The sequence below is a fragment of the Sceloporus undulatus genome, chromosome 7, assembly GCF_019175285.1.
Source record: "Sceloporus undulatus isolate JIND9_A2432 ecotype Alabama chromosome 7, SceUnd_v1.1, whole genome shotgun sequence".
In the NCBI taxonomy this organism is placed as follows: domain Eukaryota; kingdom Metazoa; phylum Chordata; class Lepidosauria; order Squamata; family Phrynosomatidae; genus Sceloporus; species Sceloporus undulatus.
The window spans coordinates 3,369,084-3,395,590 of record NC_056528.1 but is presented as its reverse complement, the minus strand read 5'-3'; the positions used below and the strand labels follow the sequence as shown (position 1 = coordinate 3,395,590).

General features: G+C 43.4%; 1 protein-coding gene across 15 annotated transcripts in view; it reads right to left on the bottom strand.

Moving 5' to 3' along the window:
* Positions 1–26,507, bottom strand: part of RERE (arginine-glutamic acid dipeptide repeats) — a 339,495-nt gene that overhangs the window by 274,052 nt on the left and 38,936 nt on the right. Inside the window, exon 1 of one of the 15 annotated variants that reach the window (XM_042479826.1) lies at positions 8,497–8,618. The exons of the other annotated variants lie outside the window; for them this stretch is intronic. The gene's annotated coding sequence lies outside the window, so the exon portion shown is untranslated. Of the gene's footprint in view, positions 1–8,496; positions 8,619–26,507 lie in introns of those variants that run through there. 15 annotated transcript variants of the gene reach the window in all.

Here is a 26,507-nt window from a genome sequence, read left to right as displayed (position 1 = left end):
TTTTCTCTTGCCTCCCTAGGCTCCTTTCCTCTCGGGGTGGCTGCTGGTGGTCAGCTAGAAAAGGCATCTGTGAGTGCAATGGGAAAAGAGGCAGAACAGCCCAGCAGCACCAGCAGCAGCCCAGGACCCTGAATGCAAACACAGCCTTCCTTAAGGAGCCCTGGAGGCGCAGTGGTTAAACGCCTGTACTGCAGCCACTCACTCCCAACAAGACACAAGGCTGTGAAAGAATTCAAAGACATAGCCGTGTTAGTCTTATAGCAGGGGTAGGCAACCTTCTGCCCGCGGGCCGGATGCGGCCCGGCAAGGCCTTGGGACCGGCCCCCGCCGGTCCTGCCGCCGATTGCCGCCGGAGCCTTTGGCCTCTCGCGTGAGGGCGTGGGGCCTTTGGCCTATCAGGAGGAGGCGGGCAAGGGGGGGCAAGCGGCAGGCAAGGGGGGGAAGTTGTCTATAGAAGCCTCAGAAACATGCATTTATATTAACATTTTTTTAAAAAATCAGCAAATTTTTTCGCATGTCCTCCATTCTTTTTAATTAAAAAAATGTCCTCCATTTGAATTTTTGTCCTACATTTGTCCTGGTTTATTTATTTATTTAATTTTTTTAATATTTATTTATTTATTTATTTATTGGCTTCGGCCCCTCAGTTGTCTGAGGGACAGCAACCCGGCCCCTGACTCAAAAAAGTTGCCTACCCCTGGTCTGTAGAATCAGTATGTAGAGAGATCTTGGAGCGCCTTTGAGACTCACTGAAAGAAAGAAGTTTCCATACACAATTCCTCAGATGCAGATATGCTATGGCCTGTTATTCACAAGGGGCCTTCATCCCTAACCCCATCCATAATAAAGATTAATAGGAGATCCATCATAGAGTCCAAGTCATTCCCTTCCTCTGCACACTCAATAAGCAACGCACCGTGTGCTCTACATCTCTGAATAAATCCCATCATTAATTTACGTTCAGTCTTTTGCCTGGATTAGTATCCTCATTTTGCTCAGAGGATGGAGAAGTCAGACTTGCTAGCCCACCTAATTCCCTGTATGGCAAAGAGAGCAGAAGGACAACCAATCCATGTTATCGACACTCCGGCTTCATCTCGAATATCCATCCTGGCTTCATATTTATAGCTCTTGCTTTGTTAAGAGCTTGCATTTTTGTTGTGCTCCGTCGCAAGGCCTCTGCCTGGTTTAAAAAGGCCCAAGCCTGAGGCCGTAATCTATTCCACGCCGGCGACAAGCAGCTGCCTAAACCGCCAGCCCAGCTAATGAAGTATAACCCCCTTGCCACCCTGAAAGGCCGCCCTGTGATCAATACACTCTGAAGACAGTGTGTACTGCGAGCTCGGCTCCCTTGAAAGATCAGCGCCGCGCATTAGCTTCTCAACGGGAGCCCATCCAAGGGGAATGTGCTCAGTGGAAATAAGCTTCATAACCAAGAGGCTCAGTGATGGAACTGCACTGGCCACAGCCAAAAAGGAAGGGGGGAAAATCTATTCCAAAGTCAAGCTACAAAGCTGACATTACGTTTAGCCGCTCTTCCAATTTTTTAATCAAGTGTGACCTGCCACACATCAAGCCATGGAAAGGACATACTGCTCCAGCCACAGCTTGATGTACGCTTTGCCTCCCAGCAAATCCAGGACAATTCTTCCTGATGTTCAGCAGATTCAGGGACTATAGAATAACAGAACCATAGAGTTGGAACAAGAGACCCAACGGCCATCCAATACAACCCCATTCTGCCATGCAGGAACTACTCCCGACAGATGACCATCCAGCCTCCGTTTAAAAACCTCCAAAGAAGGAGACTCCATCAGTCTCCAAGGGAGTATGTTCCACTATTGAACATCTCTTACTGTCAGAAAGTTCCTCATAATGTTGAAGCGGAATCTCCTTTCCTATATCTTGCATCCATTGCTCTGCATCCTAGTCTCTTGAGCTGCAGAAAACAAGCTTCCTCCATCCTCAATATGACATCAATTCAAATATTTAAACGAAGCTATCATATCTTAACTGTGTCTTCTCCTGGCTAAACGTACCCAGCTCCCTACGTCTCTCCTCGCAGGGCATGGTTCCCAGACCTTTCACCATTTTAGTCCCCCTCCTTTGGACACACTCTCATCTATCATCAGCATCATCCACATGTCTCCATGGCAAAAACAGCCTTGTATGAATGTACCTTCTGCACCAGGATCCACAGCGTCCTGGATTATGACTAAATAAAGGATAGGTTTGAGCCAAAGTACTGAGATGGAGACAAGTTGTGCTGAAAGGACTGTTGGGCAACTTTTAACTGAGATACTGATCCTTCCAAAGTCACAGCCACCATGTTGAGAAGGCATTTTGGCACCTCCACACAGGTAACCCTGGAAAATGTTGGACAGGACAGGCAGTGACAGAGCCATGCTCTCACCATTTGGAGAAATAAGATGAAGAATTCAGCCACACATACCACTGCACCCCAGCGCAATGAGAATCATCGCCAAACAGGTTGCATTACCTCCATCCTTCATTTTAAGGACACAGCAATACTTTTGTATTGCAACCGACAAAACAAGATGGTCTTCTAAGGTAGCAGACTCTCAGCCGCTTACTACAGCTTTGTTATACTTCTCCCTGCTTCTTCCCTTCCTGGACTGCATGTTAGAAACAATTTTTAATGGGAGTGTGTGAGTCTAGGGGTTGTTTTCTAAAACATGAGATGCACATAAATCAGCTGAAGGGAACAGTTCTCAAGGGTTGTAATAGTCCAAAAACAGAAAATAAGATTAGAAGAAAAAGCAACCAATGCCAATATGACATCTGCAGGCAGCCTTTCGAGGGTGTGTTTCTGTGTGTGTTGAGTGATCATTTAATTCCTAAACCATGTATCCACAATGCACAAAAACTATGGACATTCTTGTTGAGAGAGCCCAGCTCACCACTCTCTGAAGGCCTTTTGCTGCTATACAACCAAGCTTTCTTTTTCTCTCAGGCATTAGTCCTGCCAAGGTGGTAATGTGAATCTTTGTGATTTGTTAAAGTGAAATTATTTTTATCTATTGTTTCCTCCTGCTAAACCAGCTTGAGCGTTTTTTCAAAAATAGAAAAACAGGATAAAAATACTTTCAAACAAGGAAACGTAAATTTGGCTATTTCCCTTGTCTGCACAAGGAGCACACGGCCATGACATGACGTTGCGCACTGGCTCTGTTTTAGAGCCCTATACGTTTGTCCAGAAAAACTGGAACATCCAGAAAAAGAAGCGGTTGTTCAGAAATGAATATCAGTTGTTCAGAAATGTGAGCAGCAGGGTGCTACTGCACTTATAGTTGGTCCCCCCACATTTGTGGCTTTGACTTTTGTGGCTTTGATTATTTGTGGGTTTTGCTTAATATGTTCTCTCTAGGGATCTCTAGGTCCTTCAGAGCAATTCTGCTGGAGGTTGAATATAGAGTTGTGTTGGAGAGTCTAGAAGTTCCTGGAGAAAACACTTCTCTAAGCATCTGTAGGTCTTCCAGCTTGATTCTATGATCAACTTCTGGCAGATGCTGACCATAGAGTTGCAGTGGAGGACCCCGAGGTTCCTAAAGAGGTGTTTTCTTAGGTAAAAAGAACAGTATTTTTTTATTTGTGATTTTTCCACATTCATTTGGGTCCTTCAACCCCAGCAAATGTGGAGGGACCACTGTACATCCTTCTTGTGGAGTTCCCTGGAGCATCTGGCTGCTGGCTCCAGGAACAGGTTGCTGGACTAGAGAAGCCACTGGTCTGATTCAACAGGTCTTAGTTCTTAGTTCTTAATATCCAATCAGCATCACTACTGAATAAAATTCCAAGTTCCCACAAGAAACTCTGGATGGCATGCATGCATGTTGTCTGCATCCATTTTATTCTCACAACGACCCTTTGAGGTGAGGTATGCTGAAAGAGTGCAACTGGCCCCAACATTACCCAACTTCATAACAAAGTGAAGAAATGAAAGCCTCTCAAAAGCTATCTATCACACCAGTTTCCCAGTAGCACCCGCATCTGAATCATACTCCCTTTCTCCTTACTATTTTAGATATAGGAAAGCTGGCCCTTGAGGTCTCTTCCAACGCTATGGTTCTACGCATGGATATCTGTGTATCTTTAAACAAAGATCCATCAGTGATACCTTTACTGGCCAACCAAAATGCACAGTGTTGCATGGGCTTCTCCATCAGGCAAGATGTTACAAACCAAACAAAACGGGGGGGAAAACAATTGGAGATGTTAGTCAGAAGCCTGCATGTTGTTTCAGTCCTTAGTAAAGATGGTATACTGGGGAGAATATAAATGTTATCTTTAGGAACAGAAGAAAAAATATGGTAACTGCCCCTTCAATGCAGGTTAGATGTGCCTGTGAATGCAAGTAGGCCAGGTTTTCTAAACAGAGTCACAATTTCAGCAGATTCGCATTGAAAACCAGTTGAAAATTCAACTGACTGCAACAGATTGGGTCTGCCATAGGAATAGCATTTAGCATTGCACAAAGCAAGAATCTCGCAGACCAGGAGAAAACACCGGCAAACAACGGTGCAGCTCATTTAACAGACTGCAAAGCTTACAATTCAAGTGTGATGTCCTTTTTTCCTTCTTAAACAAAAGGACAAACACCGCACAAAATACTCAGTCGGTGTGAACATCAGATGCTGTGGAAGAGCTGCTCCCAATCCAGAGGAGAGAGAAGGGGGAAAAAATCCAGGCCACGTTTCAGTGCTGCCTTCATTTATCAAAACAACCCTGTCATGTTGAGTACCATTAACAGATAATGAAAGGAGACAAGGGATGCAGTTACAAGCAAAGCACTCAGCCTTGTACAGGCCTAAGCATGCAGCCAAGTGAGCTGACATCTGACTTTATTATAAGCATTATAATTAAATGGAATACCTAGTTTAAGTAACATTAAGGTTGTGACACAAACCAACAAAAGCTGGGGAAATGCAAAGTTAAAGCTTTGACACACTGTCATTAACTCCTGCTATTTGTAGGGGAAAGAGAGGGGGAGTGAGAAAGAGAGAGAGAGAAAGAGAAAACACATTTTCGAATAAGAGCATGTGTATCTGAGAAAATCTAAACAGGGAACACAGTTTGCTTTAAGGACCAGGGAGCCACCTTTAACTTTAAATATTTAAACTTTAAAGGTTAGGTCAGTGGTTTTGAAAGGTGGCCTTCCTTGAAAGAAGGGAGATCCTACTGTATATACAAACACAGTGAGCTGCAAATGTAGGAGGCTGAATGAACTGCATTGAATTGTCAATGGGTGAGGTGCACTGAATTGTCAATGGATAGCTCTCATGTGTTAGTGCTCCCCTGTGGAATAACATGCCCTCCAAGTAGGAAACTAGCCCACGTTTCTCCCTGGTGTGTTGAGTTTCCAGATATCTGCATGGAAGGAGCATTCAATAACGTGAGTTCTCTGTTTCCCTGCTGGAAACAGTCCAAAGGAAGCTGCCTTACGTAGAATAAGACGATTGATTTGATTCTCAAACCAACAGCTCAGAGCAGTCTATGCAAACTGAGAGGGTCCCTCTAGGGCAGTGGTCCCCAAAGACTGTGCCTTTTAAGTGATTTTGGACTTCAGTTCCCATAAGCCTCAGCCATCTTGGCCAATAGTCTGGGATTCTGGGAGCCGAAGTCCAAAATCCTTTAAAGGACACAGTTTGGGGACCACTGGCTTAGGGCAAGAGTGAGCAACTGGCATAGACTAGAGTGCTACACTGGGCCTTAAGGGACAGGGCATGCCCTCATTTTCACATACCCACACCCTCCAAATTTGAGGGGAAGAACCACACACACACACACACACACACACACACACACTTCACTGGTATGGCCAGTGAAGGCTCCCTGAAGGTCCAGCGTTGCACTCTAATCTTTGGCCTGTTCCAGACTGCCAAAATAAAGCTGCTTCGGGTCTCTTTGGAGGTATGCTGTTTAAATGATGCATGCATCCCAAGAATCTGGAAGCTGCACCAAAAGCTGCCCTCCAGTGCTTAGGAATGGAGTGTGGCTTTGGCACGACCTCCGGACTCTTAAGACCCATGCATCATTTAAATAGCATACCTCCAAAGAGACCCCAAGCAGCTTTATTTTGGCAGTCTGTAACAGGCCTATGCCAGTATATATATTGAGAGAGAGAACTCCAAAATGGAAAGAGCACCCCAAGTCTCAGTGGGGCTACTGCCCATTTCACCACATTGGATATTTCCAGCTTCCCTCTGGCCTTTTTAAGGCTTACAGGGGCTTTCTTCCAAACCAGGAAGCAATCAGGCTTTCTAGTTAGGATTAAAAACAGTGTTTAAAAGCTCAAACATGTCTTTAAAAGGTAAGGGAGACCAAAAATGCCCCCAAGGGAGACGGGATGTTATGGGCAACTGGAGTGTCTTCTCCAATTTTGGGAGTAAGTGGAATGGGTCAGCGTTGCTCTATGGTTGCAGACAAAAATATTTCCTAGTCCTGCCCGGGACAAAGATTGAATCTGGTGCCTTTTGCCTGCCCAAAATTGTACAACCTCATTCTCTTGCAAACACAGACTACACCAGAAGCTGCTCCCCAAAGTCTGCCTAGGATTCAGTGGCCCATGAACACAGTATATGGAAAGCGACTATTTGAAAACTACTGGAATAGATGGACCTTTCAACCTATCATGCTATATTAGACCATTGGCTCTATTTCAGGGGACAGGCTCTTCCAATGAGCACAAAATGGCCCACAAGCATTCAGTGTTTTGTGATGAGGTTCTGCCTTCAACGCAGTTTTGAGAGAGCGCAGAAATAATTTATCCCCTCTTGTGAGAGCTTTAGTACACCTGAGGAACATTAAATGGAGATATACTGTAAGATCTATCGAGTAACAGCCATTCTCAGGAATTCTTTCGGAGAGAATTAGCTCTTATCAAGGCATGCATAAATACTTCACCTACTAGACAAACTGCACCAGGAAGAGGAGGAAGAAGAGGCTTAAAGGCGACCAGATAAACATACTTCTGCAGGCAAAACTAATTGTAAGAGCACTTTGCCTTATCAGATAGATCACATTAGAAATGCATTATTAAAATGTACTAAGCACTTAAAGCTGAGCAGGTCACAGAAGAATATTTTGAAAGCGAACTGTGATTCCCCCCCCCCCAAAACAAACTCAGCATGCTTTGTACAGAGGATACAACTTGCACTGTCTAGAAACAGTTTGTGAAATCCTTTATCAAGAGTAACGAACGCACGTTCTTTACAAAACGTTTCTCAAAACAAGTTTGATGTGCCTTTGCGCGTGGTCTAGATCTGACCAAACCAACCTGTTTAACTCCGGTGATACGAAATGCAGGGTGTGTTGACATTTTCCTTCCCGCTGCTACTTAGGTCACATCTCGTTCTGCTTTAGAATACTATTTATTCCCCTGCGGAGAAGCTGTAAGCCTTCTAAGATATTCAGCTTGCAGCAACCAGTGGAGGAACGGGGAAAATATTTCATAACAAGGCATGTTCAGAACAGGTAGTCTGACAACTTAAAAGCATTAAGTCTTCCCTTTACTCCCTCTGAGCATTACAAATAAAGCACAGTGGTGGCTAATATATAACACGCAAATAGTTTCCAATATGCATCCCAGTCCTAATGCACAACTGAGATATCTGTCACAGATTCTTGAACCAGTCACTGGTTTAAGGGACTAAACTCTGATTAGCGCCAACTACAATGATGCCACTTCGGACATTCATGTCAAACCATGGTTATCACTGATATGAGAAGTGTCTTCAGTGTAAACACAGTTATACTTAACAGAATTCTGTAACGTCTTTGGCATTGTTTTCCTTTGCTTCATCCTTTAGATCCTTTTTACCCTCGACTTATTCATGGGTCATATCAAAATCCATAGTTTTGGTCCCAAAACCTTCCTTCGACTTACACATGAGGTTGACTTATAGTCAGGTATATATGGTAAATGTTGAGGTCCTACACATACTTCCCTGTTAATTTTCATAGATCGTAACTGAATTCACTACTGAGTAGCCCCACACACAGGATTTCACCATAAGGAAACATACTGTGGAATCAAGGACGTCCGTTTGGTCTTTCCCAACACATTTCAGCATTACAATTTCCCAGGTTTCATTGTGGGAAGCCATGTTGGTTAAGCCAGGCTGACATAAACAAAACACTGATATAACAGATATAGGCTTTTCCACTCCTGGACCGCTGAGACTTTGGTCCAAAACACACTGCAGAAATAATCCCGCTTGAGACTGCTTTAACTGCCTTGGCTCAATGCTAGGAAATTCTAGGAACTGTAGTTCTGGGAGACATTTAACCTTCTCTGTCAGAGGGCTCTGGTGCCACAACAAAGTGCAAATCCCAGGATTTTCTAGTACTGAGCCAGGACAGTTAAAGTGGTCTCAAACTGGATGATTGCTGCAGTGTGTTTAGGACCTTTCCAAAACAACTGAGGGGCAACCAAACCCCCCATATGCCTCCCTCCCTCCCTCCCTCCTTACTTACTTGTTTCTCCTTAAACCTTTTCCACTTTGGCAGCAGTGCAAAGTTTCTGTGTCACGTTGCATCAAGTTGTCCCAACTCTCCTGGAAAGCTCAGCAGGTTCTGAGTGCAATCTTTTCTCTTCTTTAATATCTTGTCCCCAACTGTCACCTCTTTGCACCCACCGAGAAACCGGCAGTTTTAGAATGCTGCTTGAGAAGAATTCCATAGGGGCACAGAATCAGTACCTTTAAAACTCAGCACTGCTATATAGAGAGAGATTTTTAAATGGGTCAGGACTTTTTTCCCCCCATCTAAAAATCTAATTTCCTAACATTGTGCTTTCCCTTTATTAAATGCACTCTGAAAACCATTGTTTTTAAAGTGCGCTTCTTTAACCCTGAGATGTTTCAGGGCTAGAAAAGACCAAAGGCACTTCATCCTCAAAATATCTTGGCAATGGCATCTAACACTTCCAGACCTGCCGCTGATTTCTAAGAATTGGGCAAGTGTGACTTAGGGGGGGTGTGGATTTTCAACCTTGATGTATTCTGTTATTGGTCTGAATATCATTAAGATTAATGTGCCACAAAATTGGTATTCAGATATGCAGCACTCAAAATAGGTGATCACCTTTATGTCGAAGTCACTCTAAAGAAGAAGCCCATTGCTCTTTTGTGCATTAACATTGCCGCAAGAAAAACGAACGCCATAAATTAAGCATAAATTAAGCAATATTTTTCCTATATTGAATGGCAGGGTGAAGGAAACAGACCTAAAATGGTTTTGCTTTGTAAATACGGCCTCCTAGCCAACTCTGGATAGCTCTGAGGACATAGCTCAGCAGTTACAAACCACGGTATGCTTGTTGTACTGTATTTCAAGAAGCTGAAACTATGGTATGAGTTCAAAACTATAGCTAATGCCCATCATGATTTGGTTTAATATCTGAACCCAGCCAATGTCTCTATGAGATTTAGGCCCTATACAGACAGGCCAAAATAAAGCTGCTGCAGGTCACTTTGGAGGCATGGTGTTTCAATGATGCATGCATCCTAAGAATCTGGAAGCTGCACCAAAGCTGCACTCCAGTCCTTAGAACTGGATCATGCCTATGGTGCGGCTTCCGGACTCTTAGGACGCACGTATCTTTTAAACAGCATACCTCCAAAGTGACCCGAAGCAGCTTTATTTTGGCCTGTCTGTATCAGGCCTTAGTTAGCACCTGGGTAAAAGAACTAGGTCTTATTACCTAATTCAGATTAGTAAAATCTCTGGCTCACATTCCTTTGTTAAAGAAGACTGCAGCATCTTCCAACAGTGGTCTAAGTCCAATTGTTAGTTCCAACAAGAGTAGATTTGTGAAATGGACTGTTAATGTTAAGTGAACACTTACATAAAACTCATAACGTCAAGAACATACAATTAAATAAGTATACTCTAGTTAGAAATACAAACTCAAGGCAGTTATTAATAATTCAACACAACACACACCCTGGGATTTTGTAAGTTCTTTGACATTATTTTGCTTTGCTTCATCATTTAGGTAAGCGGTCCCCAAACTGTGCCCTTTAATAGATATGGACATCAGCTCCCAGAAGCCTCAGCCATGTGGGCCAATAGTCTGGGATTCTGGGAGCTGAAGTCCAAAGTCCCTTAAAGAGCAAAGTTTGGGGACCACTGCTTTAGATTGCTATGTGCCCCTAAATTTTACCATCGACTTATTCACCGGTCACAGCAAAATCCATAATTTTGGCCCCAAAACATGCTCTCAACTTATACATGAGGTCGATTTATAGTGGCGTATATATGTTATGTCTGCCCATTTCTGACAGTAGTAGCAATTATTATTGATGGGTGGGCTACTACTACGCTTTTTTAAATTACAAAAGATGAGTTAAGTCCTCTAAATAGTTCAAACACAGTGAAGGTATGGCACTTCATACTACATTTCACTCCGCTAGTTAGTAATTAATTCCAATTCCGTGTGGCATATTTCCATCCTCTTTCAAGGGTCCAAAGGGAAAGAAGGGCAAGGGGCAGAGCCCAAATACAAGACTAGAAGCTTCAAGTGCGCCAGATATTCCGTTGCCAGTCAAACGCGAACACACGTGTTCTGAAACACAGTCATAATACAATTCTGCCTCACGGTACATTTAAACGGATCAAAGATAAACATACAGCAGAACTTGGAAGGTTTTAGCCTCTAATTTCAGGAAGGGCCCCACTGTCTTGAAACCAAGATTTGCAGACAAGCCAGGGCACAAATGTTAATGTTTATTTTAACTGGTGGGGTTGAACCAAGCATCCAATACTTTCCAATAGCTAGTGTTTTATTTAGGCTAGTAGTCCTATTAGTTAGTCTAAATAAAGCAACAGCTATTCCAAGTATGAATTATTCCATGGTGCATCCTAATAATATTTTTAGAGGCAGGGGAGCCAAATCTTTAGCTAGTTAAGAATTTACACATGTGCGGAGAAAGAAAGAGAGAGATTAGACATGTCAAAAACACAAGCCACGGGGCTAAAGATGATTTCCTTCCCCTCCAAGCTTCTAAATCAAAACCAATTTTAAACAACAAACGCTCCCCTGCTCTCCCTTGCTCCATTCTTAAGCATATGTTAAATGCTTGTGAATGGAAAATATGATACCTCTATCAACAGCCTGCGGTATGTTTAAACTATTATAATGTAAAGCATACTTGTTCTCACAGAGAGAAAAAACGCTAGCGGAAATGACTACCAAATGCTTCCTTTACAATCTCTCCAGAACAGGGCAGATTCTTTTAAGTGGGGAGTGAAGGTCCAAGGAGGGGGGATCTCCCTTGACATATTCAACATTAGGAGCTTTGGCGATGGTTTATTATCTTCTATTGTAGGTGCAAGCACAAAGGAGGGCAGAAAGAGGCTCTCCACATTTTTAGAGCATCAATCACATTTCTATGTTCAAGACTTTATCTTGGAAACAAAAGTGACAAGAGCCACCGGAAGTGACCGTCGCTGCATTAGCGTTTTCCCTCAAGAGGGCCAGATAGGCTTTAAAAACAGGAAGCCTGCAGTCTAATGATGGAAACATTTCTCAGACCGAAACGCTAAGCTATAGAGCAGCTATAGATACATGACCAAAGAGGAATGGGCAGCTAAAGCGGCAGAGCTCGCGCATGGAACCTATGAGGGAATGCGTCTGCGGAGGAAATGCCATCCTGGGTTTCGAATGCGCACCTGGAGCATGTGTGGAACCAATCAAATGTTCGTTTTAGCTGAGCTCCAGGATTTGGAGATGGATTTTGTTCGCTCCCTAGCTAACTTGGCATACATTAAATACACACCAAAGCAACAGATGGCTTGTCCAATCTCATATAACAGGAAAAGAGAGTGTGTTGACCCACCTGTACACTTTTATTGATAAAGCTGGTCTTTCAAGGGACGCTGCCAATCTGGAGTCATGGCAAGGAAACTCTTACCTTCCTTGTTAGTTAAACAAGATGAAATGGCAGGGATGCACACTTAACCTTTGGTCTTCCAGGTGTTTGGGACATCAACTCCCATGGGCTCAGCTAACATGGCCAAGGTCTCTGGGAGTCACAGAGTTGGAAGAGACCCCAAGGGCCATCCAGTCCAACCTCCTGCCATGCACTCCCGAGAGAAGCCCATCCTACCTCTATTTAAAAACTTCCAAAGAAGGAGACTCTGCCACGCTCCAAGGGAGTTTGTTCCACTATCGAACAGCTCTTACTATCAGGAAGTTCCTCCTAATGTTGAAGTGGAATCTCTTTTCATGTAGTTTGCATCCATTGCTCCATATCCTAGTCTCTGGAACAGCAGAAAACATGTTAGCTCCATCCTTCAAATATTTAATCAGGGCTATATGGCAGGGGGTTGGACTGGATGGCCCTTGAGGTGTCTTCCAACTCTTCCAACTCTAGTATTCAAGGAAATTAAATGCATGTTGCTCCGTGCATGAATTTGTAGTATACCCAGATAGAAACCACGTCAGACTGTATGCAGTTCTCTTAGAAAATCTCTATGTGCAGATGTCTTTGCACAGTAATATACAGACATTGATTACTCTATAATTACACACAGAATGTAATGGGATGGTGCCGTTTCAGTCTGTGCTTCTACAATGCAAGGAAATATTGCAAATGCAAGGAAATATGGGTAAGTAAGACATGATGTATTTTCTTGCTAATATCAGATTTTTGGAACAAGTCTACTTAGATTCTCTCGTGAGTAATGGAGCTGGCACAATTTGTGTAAATAAACTTCGCATTTTGGAGAACACTACATTACCGCTCCCCAGACGCTTTCCTTCAAGCCTTCTCAGAATGCAAGCTTGGCACCAAAAGGAACGAGAAATCTTCTGTTTATTTCCTTCCTCTCGCTGAGTGTGAAGGAAAACTATGCATTAAGGTATGGCAAAAGAGAACATCCTAAGCCTGGTACCGAAGAGGAAAAATCCTTCCTTCAGAGCCATACAAGTGAACTGCAGCACAGAACAGATATAGAGTGGATATGTATTTAAGCAATTTACATACACGCAGTTTTCTTTCCATGGCCGGTTACCTGGCTGTAGGGTAGAAACCTCTTTTTAAACCTACATAGTATTTGGCTTGAGACCCAATTTTTTCTGTTCCTTAACAGCTACTTCGCTCATCTCATTCGTAATCTGCCACTTTGTTGTGTACCTTCAAATCATTTCCAATTTAGGGAGTCCCTAGGTGTTTTCTTTACATGGCTTGTTACAGACTGCCAAAATAAAGCTGCTTTGGGTCTCTTTGGAGGTATGCTCTTTAAATGATGCATGGGTCCTAAGAGTCCGGAGGTTGCGCCAAAGCCACACTCCATTCCTAAGCACTGGAGGGCAGCTTTGGTGCAGCTTCCGGGTTCTTAGGATGCATGCATCATTTAAACAGCATACCTCCAGAGACCCGAAGCAGCTTTATTCTGGCAGTCTGTAACAGGCCCATGTTTCTTCAGAAGGGGTTTGTCATTGGCATCCACTGAGGCTGAGAGAGTGTGACTATCCGAGGTCAACCTGAAGGATTCCATGGCTAAGCAGGTATTCAGACCTTGTTCTCCAGGGTCACTGTGCTATCTGTGGACTATCTGTGGACTAATAATGGGCCAAGGTCCAAATGGACCACGAGGGGAGTGTAAATGTCTTCCAGTATGGTCTTTACTTCATGCTAGGCAAGGGCAAAGGCTGCTACGTCTTTCCTAGGTGCACAAGAGCAAACATTGGGTGGCCAGGCTCACTTTGTGGCTGGGAACGAGGCACGAGCTGCATTTGGGAGCCTTCTGCTGCCCTTGCGCATCCACTGCAAAGCTGCTCTGCACGGAGATGCTGGAGCCTTCATGCTGCAATACCTAAAAAAAAGTACTTCTGCTGACCTAACCAAGGGTTACACCATGGCCACAGTCTACCACAGCCCTCAGCAACAGAATGACCATAGGAAGTCCAAGACTTTTGTGGGCATAGTTTTCTGTGCGTTTTCCGGGCTATGTGGCCACGTTCGAGAAGAATTTATTCCTGACGTTTCACCTGCATCTGTGGCTGGCATCTTCAGAAGGTAGTGGCAACAATAATCAGCTCATAGGTCTGTGACCATAATAAAAGATTCATCTATCATAGATCAGAGTACAGCTCCAAACAATACTGAAGCCCCACAATACACCTTCCCCAGCAACCCATCCTAAATAGGACAGACAGAAGACACCAATTGGCAACACACAAACCTCTGTGAATTCCTGAACTGATTTCTCCAGTGTCATATGGAAAGCCAGCACTGGTGTTTACAATAAAAAGAAGATGGAGAGAGCAAATCTCTGAGCATACTAATGTCATGAGCTATCTGTGGTAGCACTTTAGGAAGGGGCATAACCAGTGGCATGACCTGCCCCTAAATATGTTAAAGGTACAAGATGCCATGGGATCTTGGAAGCGAAGTAGAGTCAGCCCTGGTTAGTACTGAGATGGGAGACCACCAACAAATATCAGGTGCTGTAGGCTCTATTTCAGGAGAAGGAACAGGCAACACCACCTCTGAGTATTCCTTCCTTAAGAAAACCCTGTGAAATCCATGCTTGCTATAAGCTAACAAGAGACACGAAGGCACCTAAACACAGAGAACTAGTGGCAGAGTATATACATAAGCTCCAAGATTTATTTCCAAACACTTCCAGTTAAAATAAATTGGGAAACAAGGTAAGAGGTGGGAGGACCAAGGTAAGAGGATCTCAGGTGTATGTTGCGAATCAGAATATGAAATGACCGAGTTTCCAGCATAAGGCAGCTTCACATAGGCCCTATACAGACAGGTCAAAATAAAGGTGCTTCAGGTCACTTTGGGGGTACGGTGTTTCAATGATGCATGCCTCCTAAGAGTCTGGAAGCTGCATCAAAGCTGCACTTCAGCCCTTAGGACTGGAGCATGGCTTTGGTGCAGCTTCTGGATTCTTAGGACACATGTATCATTTAAACAGCATACCTCCACAGTGACTCGAAGCAGCTTTATTTTGGCTTGTCTGTATCAGGCCATAGTCATATTATAGGTTTTTCCAATCACATATCTGAAAACGTGCTACTCAAAGAAAAGAAATTCAGATCAAGAAAATTGTTTTGGGCTGCATAAACTTACCACAATGGCAACAGCTGAAGGACTGTTTGCATAATGGAGAATTAAATCATTATTATTATTTTAAAAAATCATTATCTGTACAACTAAAGCTTCTGGATAGTAACACTAATGTGGGTTTTTAAACAAATCCACCATCAGGGGAAGATACACAGAGCCCCGGCACAAAAATGCCTGCTTTTTAAGAGCCTCCAAAGATAACATTTTCCCTGATGAAAGCAACTGATTGCAGATGGTGAAGCCCAAACCAAAGCGCATGTGACCATTAGAAGAGACATTTGCCGAAGAACAAACACACGCTTATTATGAAAGCGTTTAAAGATTGTACATGGAATTCCAAACAAAAAGAAAACCAGAGGGGGAGAAATAAACTCCAAAAGAGTACCTATAAATGGTCACAGTCGCCTGCCAAAAAATATAAAACTCTAGCAGAACGAGCGGGGAACCAAATTAAATCTAATTGAACATTGTTCAGTGTGTGTGTGTGCATGCGCGTGTGTGTTTAAATGTGTGTGCCATCTCTACCAAGACAATGTAAGCCTCCTATTTACTAGCTAAAGGCATCTGGTTTGGATCAAATTGCTTTATTCCAGCAGAGTGGTTTGCTGGCAGTTTGCTGCTCTGCCATCTAGTGTCTGGTTTATAAAGAGCAGTTTGAAACCAATTCAAGGGTTATTGATCGCATTTCGCCCTCTAATCAAATTATCGGAGCCTTTTCCAATAAACACAGCTGCTCCAAAACTTCTTAGTATTACCTTGATTTCTGACTTGAGATGTTATTTTCTCCTTCTGCTTCCAGTCTTCAAGAGTGGAGCAAGCTATTCGAAATGCTGGCACTCAGCAGTACTTCTCCTTGTTCCTTGGAGGTCTTCAAGCAGAGGCTGGATGGCCATCTGTCAGGGATGCTTTGATTGTGATTTCCTGCATGGCAGAGGGTTGGACTGAATGGCCCTTGTGGTCTCTTTCAACTCTACGATTCTATAATTCTCTAGGGTCCAAAACACACTGCAGAAATAACCCAGTTTGGGACCGCTTTAACTGCCCTGGCTCAATGCCTACAGATTCTGAAAACTATTCTTCTGAGACATTTAGCCTTCTCCGTCAGAGCACTACAATAAACTACAATTCCTAAAATGGCATAGCATTAAGTCAGGGCAGTTAAAGCGGTTTCAAACTGGATTGTTTCTGCAGTGTGCTTTGGAACTAGATTAACTGGAGTACAGCCTGGATTCTGTAACAGGCTGGGGACCATATAAACTAAAGCTGAATCCAGTAAGATGGAAGCACCGCAGACGTAATGGGAACAAGGATCCCAATGTGCATCAGTGCGCCATGGCATCTCTTTGGGACAAAAAGGGTGGAATAAGGATATTTCAATGAAAAAATAAACCCTGTAGTATCTCAATTGTTGATGCTCTTTGTCCACCACTCTATACAGTCAAAGCAGCACTCCAGAACAACTCCTATTTTCCAATTGGGATGTGTCCACACATAATTATTTACTAGGGATGCTGGCTTAGTAAACTGCAAAGCGACCAAAGTGTGCGCTTCTGCATGCTTTCTGTTTATTCTGCATCACTCCACCACTGTGGTTAAGCCAGGATTCCTGGTTTATGGTTACACGCACATGCTACAGTGGTCAATGCATATGCAATGACAGCTTCATTTTTCAAGGCATGCTTTTGCACCTTGTGTGCTTCTGCATCAGGAATCTTCAGTATAGAGATCTCAAGCAATTGGTTGAACACCACAAACTCACAATGGCTTCCTCTCTAGATTCACCTCACTTAACTCTTGCCTCTTAAAAGAAAGTCCAACCAAACAACTGCAGGCCCGTACTCCAGGCAACTAGCAGAAACCGGCATGTTCCACAACATGTCTGGTCTTGGAGTAATGCCATCACTCCTTTACTACTGTGACTTTTAATAAAAACTTGACTTTGTTTTGAGGTCGTAGCTGCGCTTATCTGATTTATGCAAGTTCAAAAGTTTTCAGCCAGCGCTTTGTTGGATCTTGCGTTCATATTACGACAGACCCCACCTTGAGCGCATCATGCGGTGAAAAGTGACTTATTTGTTCTTTGTCAGAAGATGGATTATCGTGTATTAGTTCTGCATGCTCCAACAGAATTTTGAGCTTCTTCTTTTTTCCCCTACACTGCCGAGCAAACTGCTTTCAAAACTCAATGGAAAGGAGAGGGAGAGCTAACATCCAAGGAAAACTAACATGTGCATATGATCCTTGAGGTGCACCTAAGAGCCCTTCTGAATCACACCAAAGGTCCACTTAGTCTGATCTTGTTTTCACAGTGGTCTCTGACCATTCAATAGTCACAGACCATTGCTCAATTTAATAGTGACCAAACAATTGCCTCCCAAAACTATGGTTGCTGGCCATGAAAGCCTTCGACTTCACAACTGCCTCCAAGATGTTGGATAAAAGGCCTCATTTGTTGTTTGTCCCCAACATGTGCTGTTCCAAGCTCTATGGCCACTGTACATGGAGGTTCCACTTCACTACCTTGACCATAAGACGACTTATATTTCAATCTCCACTTCACCCATTATTGTCATTCCAATGCTCTTGACGTTCTCACTTCAAGGGAGCTACAAAAGCGTGGCATTCCTATCGGTGCGCCCCATTAAAGATAAAACTCCAAGCCACTGTAAACAAAGCTCCAAGAAGCTTGTTAGGTTGGGTAGCACTTGTATTTCTCAGTATCACCTCAGTACAACAGCCTTGTCCTTGATTAGGGTATTGACAGACAAACTGTTGAATTGTAATGCTAGTGTTTTGTCAATAAGTATTCACGTACGCTTCACAAGTTCATTAATAATCCATTAAGGAGGCCTAAATTAAAGCTTGGCAGGCAGGCAGCTTCGCTGGGAAACCAAATCAGCCTCTTCTTCAGCCGGCAAGAACTGAATGTGCCAAATGCGGGTGCATTAAGATGCGAGGACACATTTCAAAAAGGTTATGCATTCAAACTATTTCAGCCTTCCCTAATAGAAGCTATCATGGCGGAGAAGCAAAAAAAAAAACCGCACCGCGAGAGCCATTTCCTTTCTGTTGTAACCTATAGTTCCATCGAGTTACCTGGGGCAACCTCCAAGGAGCATCGCATATTCAACAGGGAGCATAATCATCTTAGGAAATTCATTACCCAAAAGCATGGCGATGGCTACCGGCTTAGATAATCTGTGGCACTGTTGTTCCTAGAGAAAGGATTAGACAGATTAGAAACGCAGGAAACTGCCTCATACCAGGCCTGTCTGTTAGTCGACAAAGCACAGTACTGTTGGGTCTGGGCACAACTCTCCAGACTCCCAGGTAAATGTCACCTGTCCCAGTGATCAGCTGCTACCCAAGATCTTTTCAGTGCAGATGCTCCCAACCTTGGGTCCTCAAATGCTACAGGTCTCCAACTCCCCGCATTCCCAGACACCTCGGATATGGGTAGGAATGGTGGGAAACACAGTCAGAAGTCACAGTCTGAAGAGGAAACTGCTGCTCTACACCGAGATGGAGATCTTTAAACAGAGGCTGGATGGCCATCTGTTGAAGGTGCTTTGATTGTGAGTTACTGGGTGGCCCTTGGGTCTCTTCCAACTCTTCTATGACTCTACGCGAACAATTCAACATTGGGTCTTTCTACATGCAAGGCATGCGCTCTTCCACAAGCTGAAGTCCTTCCTGCAATGCATGGCGAAAAAGGAGCTGTGTCAAGAGCTGTCAACCCAAACATAGCAAGACTGAATATCATGGAATAGAGATGACTATGGGTAGACTAGCAATTTCATGCCCTGCTTGTAAGCTTGGCTGGCCAAAATGCTACAGCATATGAAATATACAGTATTTGGGGTAGGGGAAAACTGTAAGAAAAGCAGGCTTGAACACAGGAGGAGGAGGAATGAAAATACGAAGAAATATTAGCAATCTAAGATATGCAGGTGACACCGTAATACTAGCAGAAAACCTCACACACCTGGAAGAACTACTGAGAAAGATCAAGGAAGAAAGTGCAAAGGCAGGCTTGCTGTCGAACATAAAGAAAACAAGAATAATGATCACGGAGAATCTATACGAATTCAACCTGGACAATGAAGAAATACAAGTAGTAAAAGAAGTCTCACATCTGGGATCAAACATTGATAGGAATGGGGACTGCAGCAGTTGCCTCAGGTGACCAGGGTCCAAAACACACTGCAAAAATAATCCAGTTTGAGACTACTTTAACTGCCCAGGCTCAGTACTAAGGAATCCTGGGAACTGTAGTTCATTGTGTCATGAGAGTTCTCTGACAAGAGACAGCTAAACACAAAACTAGTTGCCAGGATTTCCTAGAACTAAGCCAGGGCAGTTAAAGCGGTCTCAAACTGGATTATTTCTGCAGTGAGTTTTGGACCCAGGTAGCTGTTGACAAGCCTGATTTAGTGAGAGTAAACATAGCTTAAACAATGCAGTGCATTCACTTCCTTCTAGCACTTTCTCCATGTGGCTGGCATGGTGCACACACTGAATAATGGTAACATGTTGATAAATAAAGTTCATTGTCTTTCATGTTATTTAATAGTAGCTTCAATTCTTCCTTTATTCAGTGAAGGAGTTGGTTACGTTTTCTTCTTGACAAGCAATGAATCAGATGAAGGCACTCATCCATTCTAAAATTCAATGAAACCTCTGAGCTTTAACTAACTGGGAAGAATCTGTGGCCTGTTACAGACTGCCAAAATAAAGCTGCTTCGGGTCTCTTTGGAGGTATGCTGTTTAAAAGATGCATGCATCCTAAGAATCCGGAAGCTGCACCAAAGCGGCACTCCAGTGCTTAGGAACTGAGTGTGGCTTTGGTGCGACCTCCGGACTCTTAGGATGCATGCATCATTTAAAGAGCATACTGTACCTCCAAAGAGACCCGAAGCAGCTTTATCTGGGCAGTCTGTAACAGGCCTGTGTTTTATAAATCAAAGTTGAGTTTGTGTTTTAGCTTTTGAACTGAATTTTTAAAAATTATAGTGTCTTTTTAAAACATTATCCCCTACCTTGAATCTCATGCTGAGAGAGAGATGAGATATTAAATAAACCAACGAACCGATCGATCAATCAATTAACCAATCAATATTTGTTTGAACTGTAAAATTAACCAGTGAAGCCAAATCAACTTTTTAAGGCTCCATATGTTGTGAACTAGCTTGCAAAACAGCTGTAACTAAAAAGCAAAAAATCCCAAGTTGAGATCTCAGTTCAAGTGTGAGAGTCTCAGCAAATAGCAGGAGGCAGGCGCTGTATTCCTATCTCCAACCATCACCAGCCCTCAGTAATATAAGGATAATCTCCCTTCCCCCTTTAGAGAGATATCACTTTATTCCCAGTAATGCAAGCAGCCTTCCTCTGGAGTTTGAACACCTCCATCTCTGGTACATTTCATCTTTTATTCCATCCGACTGACTTATTTCTGTGTCCTTACATTCCCTCCTTTAAGCAACTCAGCCAGTGAGATTTTCAAAAGGAAGACAAAAGACAAAAGGAAATGTCTGCAGCCATAGAGAGGCAATTCTGCTCTTGCAAAACTCCTTAAAAGCTATAGATACTATTCTATACTACTATAATGTATTGGAAAGCAGAGAGAGATGAAACACAATTCAAATATGCACATTAGTATTTGGCGACAGGATCTGTAGCCGATGTGAAAGTTTTCAGACTGAAAAGAGACACCAACCACTGCTAAGATGCCTCCCAAAAATGACATGAGCCTTACCACTACAATTTTAGAAATGCAAGAGATGTCTAGTTATGAAAGAAGCAACTTCAGAAATTAACTATGTGGTTTGCTATTCATGAAGGACAATGCGAGGAGACACACTGAAGGGAGGTTGGTTTGGTGGACAGGACCACTCCATCAGCAAAATACAAAACACACAATCCTGACATATTAAGATCCTTTTATTTATTCAATCTCCCCCCTTCAACCTATTATATGTATTGTGTCACCTGAGACTTCCCACTAAACCTCTGCCTTCTTTTAACAACCTTAACGCAACTCAGTACAACAGCAGAGTCAAAGCAAGGCAAAGGCCCAAAGGCAGTGATGGCGAACCTATGGCATGCGTGCCAGAGGTGGCACTCAGAGCCCTCTCTGTGGGCACATGTGCTGTCATCCCAGCACAGAGTTTGCCAGAGTTTGTTACTAGAAAGCCAGAGGGACATGGCACTTTGCAAAAAAATAAGTGGGTTTTGGGTTGCAGTTTGGGCACTCAGCCTCTAAAAGGTACACCTTCACCGCCCAAGGGTATATGTTGCCATTAGTATTTTAACATTATTTTTCCGTTGTCTTGGGCCACCACAAGCTTGCAGTATACCTGCCATACATAGGCAATAAGTTGCCGCAAGGATCCCGCCATTTCTGAATATTACCTTGGACACCGCGCACATGGATCTGTGCAATCCGCACTCCGCCACTGCAATAGGCCAAGCCAGGAGAACCGAAAGCAGAGACTGACTATTTGTTCCTCACACATCGGAGTAATCTCATCCAACTTTTGGCTTTGTATTTGAGATATTCCCACACTATAATATGATCAGCACCTTTTACATCCTTCCTCCCAGTACAGCTTTGTAAATAAGCCCACAAAACTTATTAACCTTTGTCGGATTAGCACAGGGGGGAAAAACACACACCAGAGCTGCATTTCTATACTAAGCACAGAAGAGGAGACTGCCTTTTGTCAGTAACACAATGAATTTCTATGTTGGGTACAGAAAATGGAACAAGGGCTCCATCCTTCCTCCATCAGCCGCTTAGTCCTATATTATAATAATAATAATAATAATAATAATAATAATAATAATAATAATAATAATAACTTTATTTTTATACCGCCCTTCCGAAGATCAGGGCGGTTTACAGCATATTAAAACACATCATATCCATCATATACAACAAGGTAAAACAATACACAAACAGAATAAAAGCCCCGTTAGCCTGTCCTCTTTGTCACAGAAGAGGAAGGGAGGCCCACTGGACTTTAATCGGGGAATGCATCCTGAAATAGAAAGGTTTTAAGATCCTTTCTAAATTGGGCTAGGGAGGTGGCCGAGCAGAGCTCAGTGGGCAGCGTGTTCCAAAGGGCCGGGGCGACGATGGAAAATGACCTCCTCGTAGTGGAGGTCAACCTAGCCCCTGGCACCCTAAGCAATTGCTGCCCAGATGTTCTGAGGGTGCGGGACGGATTGTACGGGGAGAGGCGGTCCTTCAGGTATCCTGGGCCCAAGCCATATTACCTTAGTCCTAGTTACCTAGAGATACCAGGCTAATCTGTGATACTAGGCTGTCATAGGATCCTATTGGTAAAGCGCTGTTTAGCAAACGGAGCATCATATATTCTCCAATAAGGGCTGAGTACCTACATAATCTTGAATACGCAGCTCATCCCCCTAATATGTGAGGGTCCATAACCCAGTAGTAGAATGCATACTTTTCACCATTTCAGGCCACATTAAACAGATCTCAGGGAGTAGGAATGAGAGGAGGCAAGCCGGCTTTCTGGACCACAGATCTCACTTTAATATAAAAGCAGCTTCCTGCATTCGTAAAGAAAATGCTTTCAGGAATTATGTACACAGTTAAGGATTCCAGAGAGTCTGGCATACATTTCTCCACTTGTAAATGAACAGTAATAAATGCTAGTTTTTGGAGAGCTTTGGGGAAAAGCTGAACAAAGATGATTTTGGGACGATTTGTGTGGCTTGGAAGCTAAGCAGGATTGGCCCTTGTTAGTGCTTGGATGTGAGACTGTCAACGAATACCAGGTTCTGTAGACTTTATTTCAGAGGAAGGAACTGGCAAACCACTTCTGAGTTGTCTTGGCCTGAGAAAATCCTACAAAATGCATGGTGCTGCCATAAATTAAAAGGCAACTTCAAGGCGCATAAGTTCTCTGTTGGATCCGCCCCATCTTGTGCCTGTTTACAGCATGTGATACCTTCTGGGATTAGAACAGTGCAGCTTCATCATAAATGGAAGCAATGTATCATGAGATATTTCTCCTCTCTTGGCAATGGCATGTGGGGGGAGCGTACAGAAGCAAGGCTTGGGTGAAGGATTGTTCCATTAAAATGGTAAGGATTTTCTGTTCATGTGCTGCTGTGGCACATAAACAGTCTTACAGATATGCTTTTAATTGCAAAACACAGAATCACATTTAGTAAGTGGATAAATAATCCTCTGATCTGTGTAACACTCAAACCTGAAAGATATAAGAGCCATCCAGTTTCATACTGGCACTTTCGCTTGGATATTTACCTCCGCGGTTTTCTGCTTTGCTTCTATGAACAAGCCTTTGTTTCGAAATGGCCTTTCAGATGGTTCACTGCTGATTAACCCACTTTCATGGCTTGAAGAGCTTGATTCCTATTAGTGCAGACCGCAATCTGCACATTGATTTTTGCCACAGTTGGGATTCAGGGGAGGGGGAATGGGATCCGCAATGTTAAGTAGAATAGCTGACATTGTGAGAATACAATGAGCACAAGGATCGAATACACTAGATAGATACAGACAGGCCCTCACATTTTAAAGAAATGGGGTGGAGGGAAGTCTCGGTGCAAAACCGTCGACAGTTCTGCTCTCATCACCACAATGATAAAAAGCTTTGGCACTTCCACGGAATTCAGAAACAGAACTGTTTCCAGCCCTGAATGAGCATGTTACACCACATAAGACATGTTTCTATAATGTCCTCAACTAGGAAAGCTGAGATGAAGCTTTGCAAAAGATAGAAGTCTCAAGTGAAAATGTCCTAGGAGAATTCCCCATACTGTACTCATGCCTGTTTAAAAAGAAAGCCTCTCTACCAAATGATTTGTTGGAAGATGGAGAAGTCAGCCCTCTGTATGCATTATGTGTGCGCAAATTCAACCATACACAGCTCGACAGTAAGGGCTGTCCGACAGTGGAACACACTCCTTCCTCGGAGTGTAGTGGAATCTCCTTCCTTAGAGGTCTTTAAACAGAGGCTGGATGGCCATCTGTCAATGGGGATGCTTTGATTTGGATTTCCTGCATGTCAGAATGGGGTTGGACTGGATCATGGCCCTTGGGGTCTCTTCCAACTCTATTATTCTATGATTCTATGAAAATAATACCCAAAAAAAGGCAAAAAGAGAGAAAGCAACACCCTAATTTTGCCATTTTATATAAGGGACAACATTCTGCTACCCCTTTATATATAAAGGGACATGAACATCATGGATTTTTATATCCAAGGGAGGCCCTGGAATCAAACCCCAGAAGATACCAAGGGCCCACTATATGTGAGAAACTGTCACTGCAACAAAGCACAACGTTAAAAAAATGATGACAACTGTAGCACGGGAAACATAGGTGCCTGGCTATATTTGCATTTCAATGTAGACATCTTGAGAACTACCACTACATAACATTCGGAGTCTCTTCCCAGCAGTGTCCTCCAAACGCATGTTGTTCCATCAACCGGTCTCCAGCTGGAATCCTGTCGGTGACATACGCAGGTGTAACTGAAAACTGAAAATGAAAATTACTTCTATATATTTACTTGTTTGAGTCTTGCAGATGGAAAAACTCAGCGCCCCCGCCTGCAATGACCACCTACTTTTCTTTACACTTTAGTGGCTGGAGAAGGAGGGGGTCTGTCAGGCAGCAGCTGGCTGTTTCCTTGAAACTGGCAACAAGAAGGAACAGGTTTCCTGTTAGATCTCCAAGGGGTCTTCTAGAGATCAATAAAAATGGCATCATGTTCCTGAGGCTGGTTGTAAGAACACAGCCAACTGCAGCCTGCCCACCTTCCCCAGGCCTCCCTTGGCCAATAAATGGTTGGAGGGCAGAACTGAAGATTGGCATGTTAGGAGCATGGGGTGGGGCTAGAAATACCTGGCAGGACTTTAGCTGCAAGTGACGCAGCTCTTTATTTCTAACAACAGTGTTCTGCTTCCTCAATAGTATTTGGAAGTGGAGAGGAGGGTGACCCAGACAGGGAAGATTTTCTACCACCAGCAAAGAAGAACCAACTTCTATATGGAGAGCCTGCCTCCAGCAACAGTAGACAGGACCTGGCTAGACCTGATTCTGTCTAAAGCAGCTTCCGATGCAAATCTGAATGAAGAACTAGAGGCCGAGTTGAGAGGGAGAGAAAGGGAAGCAAATTAGTAGGGCAGAGAGGCTTTATGTACACACGCCAACATTCGTCCCCAAGATACACATACGCCTGAGGTTCTAATTTAAGACATCAGCAGACCACATCTTGCTCAAGGCTTACAAACTACATACTGTTTAGCGGTGAACTTGTTAACCCAAACTGGACCTTTGAGGGGGGAAATGAAAGACACCAGCCACTGTAAACAGATTTGTGCCTGCCGTGGGTCTAAAATAGGAATTGTATCTGGCATGGACAGTTATGTTATACATTACCCGAGGACAAATATAGGTCCAAATAAAGTAGTCTTATGGAAATTGGACCAGGAACAAAAGTCACCCATCTAAAAATATGACTCGGGCATTTATGAAAAGAAACACGCTCCTTCTTCAAGTGTCCATTCAGGTTGGGCAATTTCTTTTGCCAGCCATGACAGGGGTGGGAAGTGGCATTTCATTTTAGTTGCACTTTGCTCGTGTGGCAATGCACAGTCTTTTTACTGCTTACATGAGAGAAAAGCCGCCACACAGAATCCGTCTTCTTCCTCCCCTCCCAACAGCCCAGGAATAAAACTTCATCCATCGACCATTTTCGCCCGTGTTCTACAAAGGCATGAAAAAGCCCTTTCAGTATTGAAAGTGATTTAAGCCAGCGAGAAAAATTCCAGGGCTATGCTTTCATAGCCACAATATTTTTCAAAACCTTGCTGAGAAATCCCCGGGGCTTAATAATTAAGATGTATTGCCCGGAACCATTCTCCAAGCCAAACCCAAGGGCATTCGCTCAAAGATTTTCTCCCTACCAGGCTAAGATGCCTTGTGGTTGAAAAGAGGAATGTACATCAAATTTCCACCACCTTCAAGGGCTTGGAGCACAAACAGCTTTGTGTAAGCGACCGACAGTGCAAAGCTCTCATCCGCGTTGCTTCCAGTGCCCTCTAGAGTTTCCTTTACATAGCAATTCAATGCAAACCAGAAATATTTGCTACCAAAGACATGTAGGAGTTTATCACATGAAGGAGATCGAGAGTTTATCCCGTGAATCACATAATTACACGAAACAATTTCACACAACATCGCGTAAAACCTGCCATTAAAGCGGTCACAAAGAAGCATTAGCACACATCTTTTTACTTTGGGGATTTCAATGACAATGCATTTCTGATATCACTTTATTTGCGCAACTGCGTGTGATAAAATTCACGCAATTACTCACTATATTCGCTTTATTT